Source organism: Gossypium arboreum, chromosome 6 (assembly GCF_025698485.1).
Source record: "Gossypium arboreum isolate Shixiya-1 chromosome 6, ASM2569848v2, whole genome shotgun sequence".
Taxonomy (NCBI): Eukaryota; Viridiplantae; Streptophyta; class Magnoliopsida; order Malvales; family Malvaceae; genus Gossypium; species Gossypium arboreum.
In genome coordinates this window covers 78,129,132-78,139,548 of record NC_069075.1, presented here as the reverse complement: position 1 = coordinate 78,139,548, position 10,417 = coordinate 78,129,132, and the positions used below count along the sequence as shown (strand labels likewise).

Sequence of the window (10,417 nt, the reverse complement as noted above, 5' to 3'; positions counted from 1 at the left end):
CATTTAATACGAACTTTGGCAAAATTATATTTTTGCCCCTAAACTTTTGCATAATTACACTTTTGCCCCTAGACTCGGGAATTAAACTTCATCCCTTATTCTTATGTTTTATGACATGCTGATCATTTTTCCCTTCTATGGAAACATCAAATTCACACTCTAACATGTACTTATGACTATTAGGTATTTTTACCGATTAAGCCCTTTTACTCGTTTTCGCTTAAAACCGAGTAGTACAAGTTGTCTAACATAATTTAAAACCTCATATTCTATCATAAAACACCAAAATACAAAAATTTCACCTATGGGTATTTTTCCAAATATGAACCCTAGGTTGAATTATTTCTAGCATAAGCTTAATTGAGCTACCGAGATTCCAAAAACGTAAAGAACATTAAAAACGGGGCTTGGAATCACTTACTATGGAGCTTGAAAAGTTGAAAAAAACCCTAACCATGGAGAACCCTTGAAATTTCGGCCTAATGAAGAAGATGGACAAAAATTGGCTTTTAATTTTGTTTTTAATTCATTTTAATAACTAAATAACCAAAATGCCCTTACTACTAAACTTTCCAAAAATTTCATCCATGTCCAATTTTTGTCCATAGACTTAGAAATTGGTCAAATTTCTATTTAATACCTCCTCATTAATATTCCAAAACAATTTCATACTAAAAACTCCTAGAATGCAAGTTTTGCAAATTATTCGATTTAGTCCCTAATTTCAATTTAAGCACTTTAGGCATAGGATTTCATCACGAAATTTTCACACAATCATGCAATCATATCATAAACATCAAAATAATTATAAAATAATTATTTCTATCTTGGATTTGTGGTCACGAAACTACTATTCCGATTAGGCCCTAATTCGGGATATTATAAAATAAGTATATCAATATTGAATTTATATGAAATATGTACAAGTATACTAACAATGATGTCGTTTGACGCTTAGACAAGTGTCAAGCTATTGATTGAATGGTAACATGTTTAATTATAAGAAGCATTGAAATGGTAAGTACTTAGATGAAAATAAAATTTAAGATTTTGCGAATTTTTTTTATGATCCCGATTTAATTCCGGTTGGTTTTTAATGTATGTTTTGGGGCTTCGAGGGCCCAATAGAGAGACGTTATGATTATCTTCAAAATATGAATAATAAATGACTCAAAATTATCTGAAAACGTTCAGTAAACTCTGGTAATGCCTCGTACCTATTCCGGCAATGAATACGGGTAGGGGGTGTTACAATGAGGCGTAACAAGCAGGGTAATCACCAGTTACGGTTTGCATCTAAGTGCCATACCGAAGGTGAAACATATAATATTGTATCTTATTTTCACCATCATATGTATCAACCCTCTAATACCTCCTTACATCATTCCAAATACGAAGTTTATACACCAAGGAAGGAGTTTTTATACCAATGCACATGCAGGACTCATGTCTACTATTTACCAATATCAATAATATGTGCATTGTCCCATTTCCACATTTCATTTGACAGACGTACAAAAACCAAAGGTTAAGGTAACTTACCTGTAAACAATAAGATAATTTAACATGTTAATAAATTAATAGACAAAAAGTACAAATGAACTCACTAGTAACTTTCACTTTGGGTTTTTTACTTGATGGGTTCTTTTTCCTTAGCACTGGAACCTTCTCCTGTATCTTTCGCTAAAAAAAATCAAATAACTCTTTTAAATACAAGAACAACCGAAATTTAACATAAAAACAAGAACCGACTAACATGCAAACAGTTTCCAGAAGGAAGTTTTCTTCCTGTCTGGTATTCAGACGGAAACCTTAATGAACAACTTTTATGACTACTTCTTTCTATCTGATAAAACTTAAAGAAGGATTTAAGAGGTTACCAACAAACAACTTAAAGAAGATAGCATCTATAAGCTTAACAATCAACTCCTCTGAAATCAATGAAGAACACTTTTGAGTTTTCTTCATTGATAACGAAGGTAAGCAAAGAAGATGAAATAAAAAATCTTTTTTCCACTACTAGGTTGTCCTATTTATAGCTAACTCTAGTCCTAATCCCACTCAAATTAAATCTCTAATAAGTAATTATGTACACACGTTTCCACTAATTAATCACATCCTACGAGGCTTTATTGATACGTTACCTCCACTAGAATGCCAGATGACTTAAACATGTCCCTCTAGCCACTATTTCGAATACACAATTACGTTCACACCAACACAAAACATGGGTGGCGAACTTATTTGCGAGAGAGTTCGCCAAATAAGGATCTGGTCAAAATAAAGGACTTGCCAAATGCGAAATTAAGAGCTTACAACCTTGGTGAAGCTCAGTGAAATACTTCGCTAGAGAAATCACCAATGTTAATCAGCCTAAATCTCATGACTTAGTCAGTTTCGCCAGAACAACTTTCCAATCATATCGGTTCGTCAAATGAGGGTGTGACAAAATATGTTTGATAACTATTTTTCAACAATAATAATATGAAAAACAATAATAATATGAAAAATAAAATAAAAAATTACATTCATATGGGTTCAAATTAGAGTATCATATTTAATATTTGAAAACTATTAAAAATATTTTTACCTATATGAGTTTGAACTAAGGTGAACAAATTCATTTAAAGTTATAAATATTTGTCTTCATTACTTTTACTTTTATTAAACTTTTTCCTAAAAACAACAGAAACCTTTATTTAGCATTTTAGCAAAATAAAAATAAAAATTCATTTAAATTTTTTAACCAAATATATTTTAAATATTTTTTATTTTTCAATAACACAAATTTCCTTTTCTAAAACTAAACAAAATTTGAAATTAATCTGTTAATCTCGGTAAAATCTTACTATTGCAACTAATATTTGTTGGTGGATTATCTTAATTTTAATCTTTATCCTAATTATAATGATTTTTGCTTGAGTTTGGAGGCGTTGGTCTCGGACAAGACAACCCACCAATTGTTGCGGCTCTCTCAAGTGACAGATGAAACTGTGAAACCAAATATTTATTGTAATAAAATAAATAAATATGACATATATTTAGAGAGAAAAGGAACAGCAACCTTTAAGACTTTTTACAGAGAGTGAAATTGTGAAAGACTCTTCCTCTTCTTTGATTTCCTTTTCTTTTCTCTATAATGTCTCCAAATCTCCTCATTTCCTCTCCTACTCTTTCTTCTTTCTTTTCAGGTATGTTTGTGTCTTTATTTTGTTTTTTTCTTTTACATTTATTGCCATCTTTTCTGTTAACACTGTTCTTCCTACTGGTGTCTTCTACTCCCACATAACATCACAAATCGCTGCTTTTTCCATCAGATCTTTCCCATTTTCTTGGTTTTCACTCCAAATGTCGATCCGGGTATTTTTGTTTTTATGATTTTAGCCCGTAAATTTGCTTCCTTAGTTCTTGCTGTTAAAATTGGAAGGCTTTGATTTTTTATACCAAAAAATAGTTACTCTCTTTTGGTTTGTTTTTGAACAAAAAAATCAAAATGTAAGTGGAATCTTATATTCTGAGTGATGAATATTATATTTAGGAGATGAATATTATATTTAGGACTCTATGTAGAAACGAGACTTTAAGTGAGCTTATTAAGCTCGGGAATATATGTTTCTTTGTACAGATCTCCTTCATTTTATCTATCTCTTGTGAAAAGTGGGATGACGGTATGCTTTGTTTCCGTGATTTGGATTGTAAATTTGGCTATTTAGGAGTTAGGTGGAAGTATAAGTTGTCTTTTTTGTATGATACCTTTCTTAATTAGAAAGTTTTTATCGTCTACATCTTTTTGGTTATTAGCAATCCAATTTGGGGTTTTGTTTTTTTATGAGAAAATAATGTAAAAAGGAAGCAACTTGCAGAGCTTTTTGTCACTAAGTACTGGATCTTCCCCCTTTGGTTGATTTTGTTTGAAATGTTGATTTGGGAGATTTTTTTATAAAACTTTTATAAAGAAGTTTATGATTTGTGTGTGTGTATGTTCTCTTTTTGGTTTGATTCTGTTAGTCCCCAATAAACTGTGCAATAGGACAAGGCAAGAAAACGCGTTCAATATTTCTTACTTTACTGAGTTTCCTGTCTCTCTGCTTGCTCCGTCAGATCTTTGTTTTTGCTTGATTCATGCCAAACCAATATGTGTTTGAATTGTTTACGCTCTGGGATATGGTGAATAGTTGGCTAGTTCGTGAACTTTGTTTTCCTCTCTATTCCTATTGCCTAGGACTCTTTCAGGTTGTGCCTAATAAGAATTTGAAATATGAAATATGCTATTGCTTCACTTTCATTATTATAGTAACTATGCCGTTTTGTTTGATCTCAATAAGCTATGACATTTGTTTGATTTCATTATATATTCTTCAAATATATGGAACAGCTTAAAAAATGATTGAGCTTACCCATATTGGACTAATACCTCTGAGTTCGTGTAACATAGCTTCATACCTTAGTTCTTTGTTTGATTGTTGGTTACCTTTTGAAGCTGTTTCCTTCCTGGTAATTAACATTTTTGAGTCATAAGGTTTCTGGGATATATTGATTTAGGCAGTTCTTATGTATCCAATTAGGCTAGTAGGTAGCCATGCTAAATTGTGAAATAAACCTATCTAATGCTAATATTTGGAGTTTGTCACTGTCTTGATTGCTTTGTTCAAGGGCACAATTTCTATTGTGATTTACTTGCTTTGTTTGACAGATAAATTTATCTTTGATGCCTTACCTTTTGATTTAAAATTATGCAATAGTTTCATGTAAATCAAATCCAACACTACTAAGGGATATTGTAGAACTTTTGGATCTTATAGCGTCAAATCATTATTCTAAACTTTTGTTTCTGTCTATTGATCATTTTCGGTATATCTAAGATTATTGTAGACTGCTATAGTTGCTTTTATAGTTTCCTCATTTGCGTGTCATTTAGCTCTTTACCTTTTGCTGCTTTGTTAAGTCCGATATGTCTCTATATTTAATTTGAATAAACCACTTTTCTGGTGACTAAGATGCTATTTCTTCTCAGGTGGGCTTTGAGTTTCTTGCGCTCATAGTTGCTAGCAGTTGTGTGATATCTTGGTGCATTCTACTTAGGAAGCTTGATGGGTTCCAGATTCCCATCTCATCAACTCAGCAATGGGCTTTATGTGTCAGGCAGGAAAGAGCAGCCTAAAGAAAGGACTCCTACCATGAGCTCAGTAGCAATGCCCTATACTGGTGGAGATATTAAAAAGTCGGGAGAACTGGGGAAAATGTTCGATATCCCTGTGGATGGTTCTAAGTCAAGGAAATCTGGGCCTATAAGCAGTGCTCCTTCAAGGACTGGGTCTTTTGGGGTTGCTGCTTCGCATTCTGGACCGATCATGCCTAATGCCGCACCTTGGGCAGGCTATACAACATCAGGTCCTGCTGCCACTGGAGTCATGACTGGTTCCGCCTCATTAAAGAAGTCAAGCTCTGGACCCCTGAATAGACATGGGGATCCTGCTAAGAAATCATCTGGTCCACAGTCTGGAGGAGTAACAACAAGTGGACGCCAAAATTCTGGTCCTATTCCTCCTGTTCTCCCTGCAACTGGCCTTATTACGTCCGGGCCCATCTCTTCAGGCCCATTGAATTCCTCTGGGGCTCCTCGAAATTGTCTGGTCCTTTGGACTCTATGGGATCAATGAAAGTAAAAAGTTCTGTTGTTAATAGTCAGGCTGTGAATGTTCTTAGCCAAGATGATGACTTTTCTTTCAAGAGGAACTTCCCAAAGCTAATATTTTGGGCACTGATATTGCTTTTTGTAATGGGATTCATTGCTGGTGGTTTTATTCTTGGAGCAGTTCACAATGCCATTCTCCTTATTGTCGTTGTTGTTCTTTTTGGTGCTGTTGCTGCATTATTTTCTTGGAACTCCTTTTGGGGGAGAACTGCTATTATGGGTTTCATTGCTCGTTATCCGGATGCAGAGCTTAGAAATGCAAAAAATGGGCAATTTGTGAAAATTTCTGGGGTACGTGCTTTATGTCAATGATTTTAGATAATAATTTCATAATTGCTATTTGCTACTGTCAAATGAATAATCTACTATCACATGAGTGTCCAACTTTTTCTTTGGATGTTTTCTTCTATCCTGTTACTCAATGCCTTGGCTTTGCTGAGGGTCCTTGTTATGCTTGGTCCTAAGTCCCGATTAAGGATGAGCTATCATGAAACTTTCTTAAGTCTTTATATTTGGGTCTTATTCGAAATTGAATTTACTTACTGGAGAAGGCTTTGGCTCCGTTGTTTGATGGTCTTGCTTTCTCTTATTTGTCTATGGTTCTGTGTATTTACTTTTATGTTTTGATTTTTGTTTCTATTCACATTTTTTCCTTAAAAAAAAGCATCAACCAAATGGAACCTTAGTTGTTCTTGTCATCTGTTTTCCTCAAGGGCCTAAGCCTGCTGGATAAAACATCATATATGGATAGGCATTCACAAACTTTTATTTAATATACGTATTATCCCCATAACAGCTGTAAATCTTCCAAATTGTGAATTTTGATTACTGGTTATTTATGTTTGTGTATGTAATTGTTTAGTTCTTCTTGTTAATGCATCAAAGACAGATTAATTGTTTGGTTTCTTTTTAGGTTGTAACATGTGGGAATGTACCTCTTGAGTCATCCTACCAGAGAGTTCCACGATGTGTTTACACGTCTACTAGTTTGTATGAGTATCGAGGATGGGATACCAAAGCTGCCAATCCTAAGCATCGTCGTTTTACTTGGGGACTTCGGTTGATGGAAGTGAGTATTTGGATTGTTAATTTTATTCTCTTTCCTGAAAATTTCTGCAAATTGTCCTGGCATTAAGTAGTTCAAGAAGCTTCTGCTCTATAATATATAAAGAAAAAAAAAAAGGCTTTATTAGCATAGGTACGCAATGAATTTGTACTTATGCTATCTAATTTGTTTTAATTCCCTTTTGACAGGTTTTATGTCCTTTTTCCCCGTTTGTTCAGTTTTGTACCAGTCTCTAGGTTTCTTTCTTGTTTCAAATTATCAACTTTGTTGAAATAATCCACCTAGGAGTCTAGAAGCTTTGATCAAATAAGTATTTAAATATTTTTCAGAAAATAAAAAGAAAAAAGAAAAAAAAACTGAACTTTCATCAGGTTCTCTTTTTGCCATCTAAAACTCAAATTCATCTAATTGTTATCGCAAGAGGGATCTTCTTTGCAAACAATCACCACATATACTAGCCATTGGACCTTTTTAATTGACCTTGAGATTTCATACTTCCAAAGTAACTTTGTATATGTCATTTTGACAGAGGCGTGCGGTGGACTTCTACATCTCGGATTTCCAGTCTGGGTTGAGAGCACTGGTAAAAACTGGCCCCGGAGCAAGGGTGACTCCTTATGTGGATGACTCAATCGTTATTGATTTCAACCCAGCCAAAGAAGCGTTGTCTCCAGAATTTGTCAGGTGGTTGAGAGAAAGGAACCTTTCAAGTGATGACCGTGTGATGCGAATGAAAGAAGGGTAAATGTTCTCCCTATTCATATTCTCACAGTAATATTAAGTGCTTGTGTTACAAGAACACGATAAACAATGGCCTGACAGTCACCCTCTATATATATTCTTTTGGTACATTGAGGGTCTCTCTTTCAGTGATGGCTAATAGGGCTTATTCTTGAGTTTGGAAATTCATATCTTTTGTGATTTTCTCCTGTTAGTTTGTTTCATAAGCGCAGATTGTAGAGTGAAGTGTAACGTAAGGTGACCTAGCTAGAGGTGTCACTAACCAATTTAATTATCCAGACTGGTTCAAGACTAAACTGGACTCGGGATAGTTCAAGCTGGAGGCAATCAAAAACTAAAACAGCTCAAACTTGTAGCAATTCAGACCTAAATAAGCCAGACTTGAAACGGTCAGTAATGAGAGATCCAGAGAAAAACCCTAAAAATTTGAAAAAGCTCAAACTGTAACTAACACAAGACTGACTGAACTTGAGATATCCCAAACTAGAAATGGTCTGAATCCAAAATTGTTCAAACTTCAAACCCTAGAAAGGCCTGACTTGTCATTGTCCAATCTTGATATGGCCTAAATCTGAAGTGGTTTGATACCTGAAACTAAATACGAGATGACTTGAATCCAAAATAATTTGAAATTGAAGCTAAATCGATTGGTTACAATGATGTGGGTTTGTAAATTATCCCCTCTTGGTTATCATTATGTCGTCTTATGTTGCAGCATTTTACTCATTTATGGTTGAATTGATCCACCATTAAATTTACTATGAAATTAATTAATACTGAATTAGGATTGTTTAAAGGGGAAGTCTGAAGGTGGATTGGGTTGGGTTAGGATGGGATGTTAAATGCAACTTAGACCAGCTTGTTGTTTTTGCCGATGAGGAAAGTTTTATGAAGTGCTTGAAGTTCTAAGCTTAATAATTCTATTTTATGAGTTCGATATTAAAACCACGGAAGCTCTTATTTTTATTGTGAGTCTTAGAATAAGTTGGTTTGATCTTGTTGTAAAGGATTTTGAAATTACAAATTTATGTTGATAGGTATATCAAGGAAGGAAGCACGGTTAGTGTAATGGGAGTTCTTCACAGAAATGACAATGTGCTTATGATTGTTGCTCCGCCTGAGCCAATTACAACTGGATGCCAGTGGGCCAAATGTATCTTACCAGCAAGTCTCGAGGGTATTGTATTGAGATGTGAAGACACATCGAATACTGATGCCATAACTGTTTAGTAGTATGTGCGTCGTAAGCTCTTTTCAGAAACACAAATTTATTCTATTTTTTCCCCTTTCTATTAAATATCTGGCGATGATGGTGGCTGTGGTAAGGTCGACTGATGAGCATGAGCCCCTCTGGTGTTTATTATCCTTTTTAACTGTGTATAGCTTTTCCGAGGTTTTGTTGTCAACCTTTTATCTTGTAGGTTTGAAGGGTGTTTTTGCTTTAGGGTCGGGTTCATGCAGCTTACGTGTTTGCGAAGGATTCGGGATGATGTTACTAAGAATTAAAAACAAAACAAAATATGAACATTACAAGGTGTTGAGTATATTTGTGTTTGCATTACAGTTTTGGTTCGTTTATGTTGCCAATGGCAGGCTCTCCCTTGGATTTTTGATCGTTGGCTTAAGAGAGATACCGGAAACAAACTGCAATCTCAATAGGTTGAATTTTATTTTTGTAATAAGTGTATAGCATTAGTATTTCTAGTGCACATTTGTTTATTTTCTTAAATTTGATCAATTTGGGTTTCCATCTTCCACTGTTTCCCTTCGGAGTTGCGTTCCATATTTTTCTTTTAATACTTATATTTAATAAAATTTGAAAAGTTTATAATTTGTATTATATGGATATTTTCATATTTTCGTGTCAAGTAGTGTTCTGATTAGGTTTTCATGTTATGTATTAATATTTTATCTAAAACGGTTCCTTAAAATGATCCATTTTTTTTTTTAGTTATATCTAGCATTTGAATTAGCATTGTGTAGTGTTGCACGACTTTCAAGTAGATTGGTCAATCCGACAGGTTCGCTTGGAGTCGATTTGGGTAACATTTTTAGATTATCTTGCAATTTAGTTGTTTCAAGTTGGGGGTTTATGTTATTCCAAATTAACCTTGGTGACCACGGTGTTCACGGATAAACCTTGGTTCTTATATTTGTGAGATCCAGATATGTTCTAAAGTATGAACATAAGTTTGGAAATCTTTTATTAATGAATTATTATTATTATTATTATTATTATTATTATTATTATTATTATTATTATCGCATTATTAAAATAATTAATTTCTAATGACATGTGTTGGATATGATTTTATGCATTTAATTTTTAATAATATATTTTAATTATTATAATTAAAATTTTAATTTGTTTTGAATTGCTAAATATAATAAAAATATATTAACTTACTTAACAATTCAAATATAACAAAAAATTATTATTTTATAAATCAATAAATTTTAAACAATATTTAAAAATTTTCAAATCATAATCAAAATATTTTTCTATTTTCAATATTGTGATTTACTTTGTGCAATCATTATTTAAAATAATAACTAATAAATACTATTAAAATATATTAATTATTTTGATCGTACTAAAAAGTTTCCTATTATTAAAGAATTTATACAAACAATAAAAAACTCATATATTGTAAAATAATTCTTCACTATTCAATTTTTATTTTCTTAATAGTTAGTAAATTGACTATAAGAATTTGTAAATAATACATAATTAATATGCAGCAACAAAATCATACTAAGTAAAAAATAATATATTAAAAATATTTTTAAATGATTGTAATTTTAAAACTTTTTTAATAAAAATAATTATAATTTAATAGAAGTTGTGATAATTATACATATACAAATAATTAAAATTTAAATTACGATTATTAGTTAAAAATTTGTGCTACTTT

General features: G+C 32.7%; 1 pseudogene across 1 annotated transcript; it reads left to right on the top strand.

Moving 5' to 3' along the window:
• Positions 1–3,726: 3,726 nt before the first annotated feature.
• LOC108456767 (uncharacterized membrane protein At1g16860-like) lies at positions 3,727–9,342 on the top strand (annotated as a pseudogene). The gene is made up of 5 exons (XR_008284293.1): positions 3,727–3,879; positions 5,015–5,986; positions 6,609–6,764; positions 7,291–7,502; positions 8,540–9,342. The product of XR_008284293.1 is annotated as an uncharacterized membrane protein At1g16860-like (transcript).
• Positions 9,343–10,417: the final 1,075 nt, after the last annotated feature.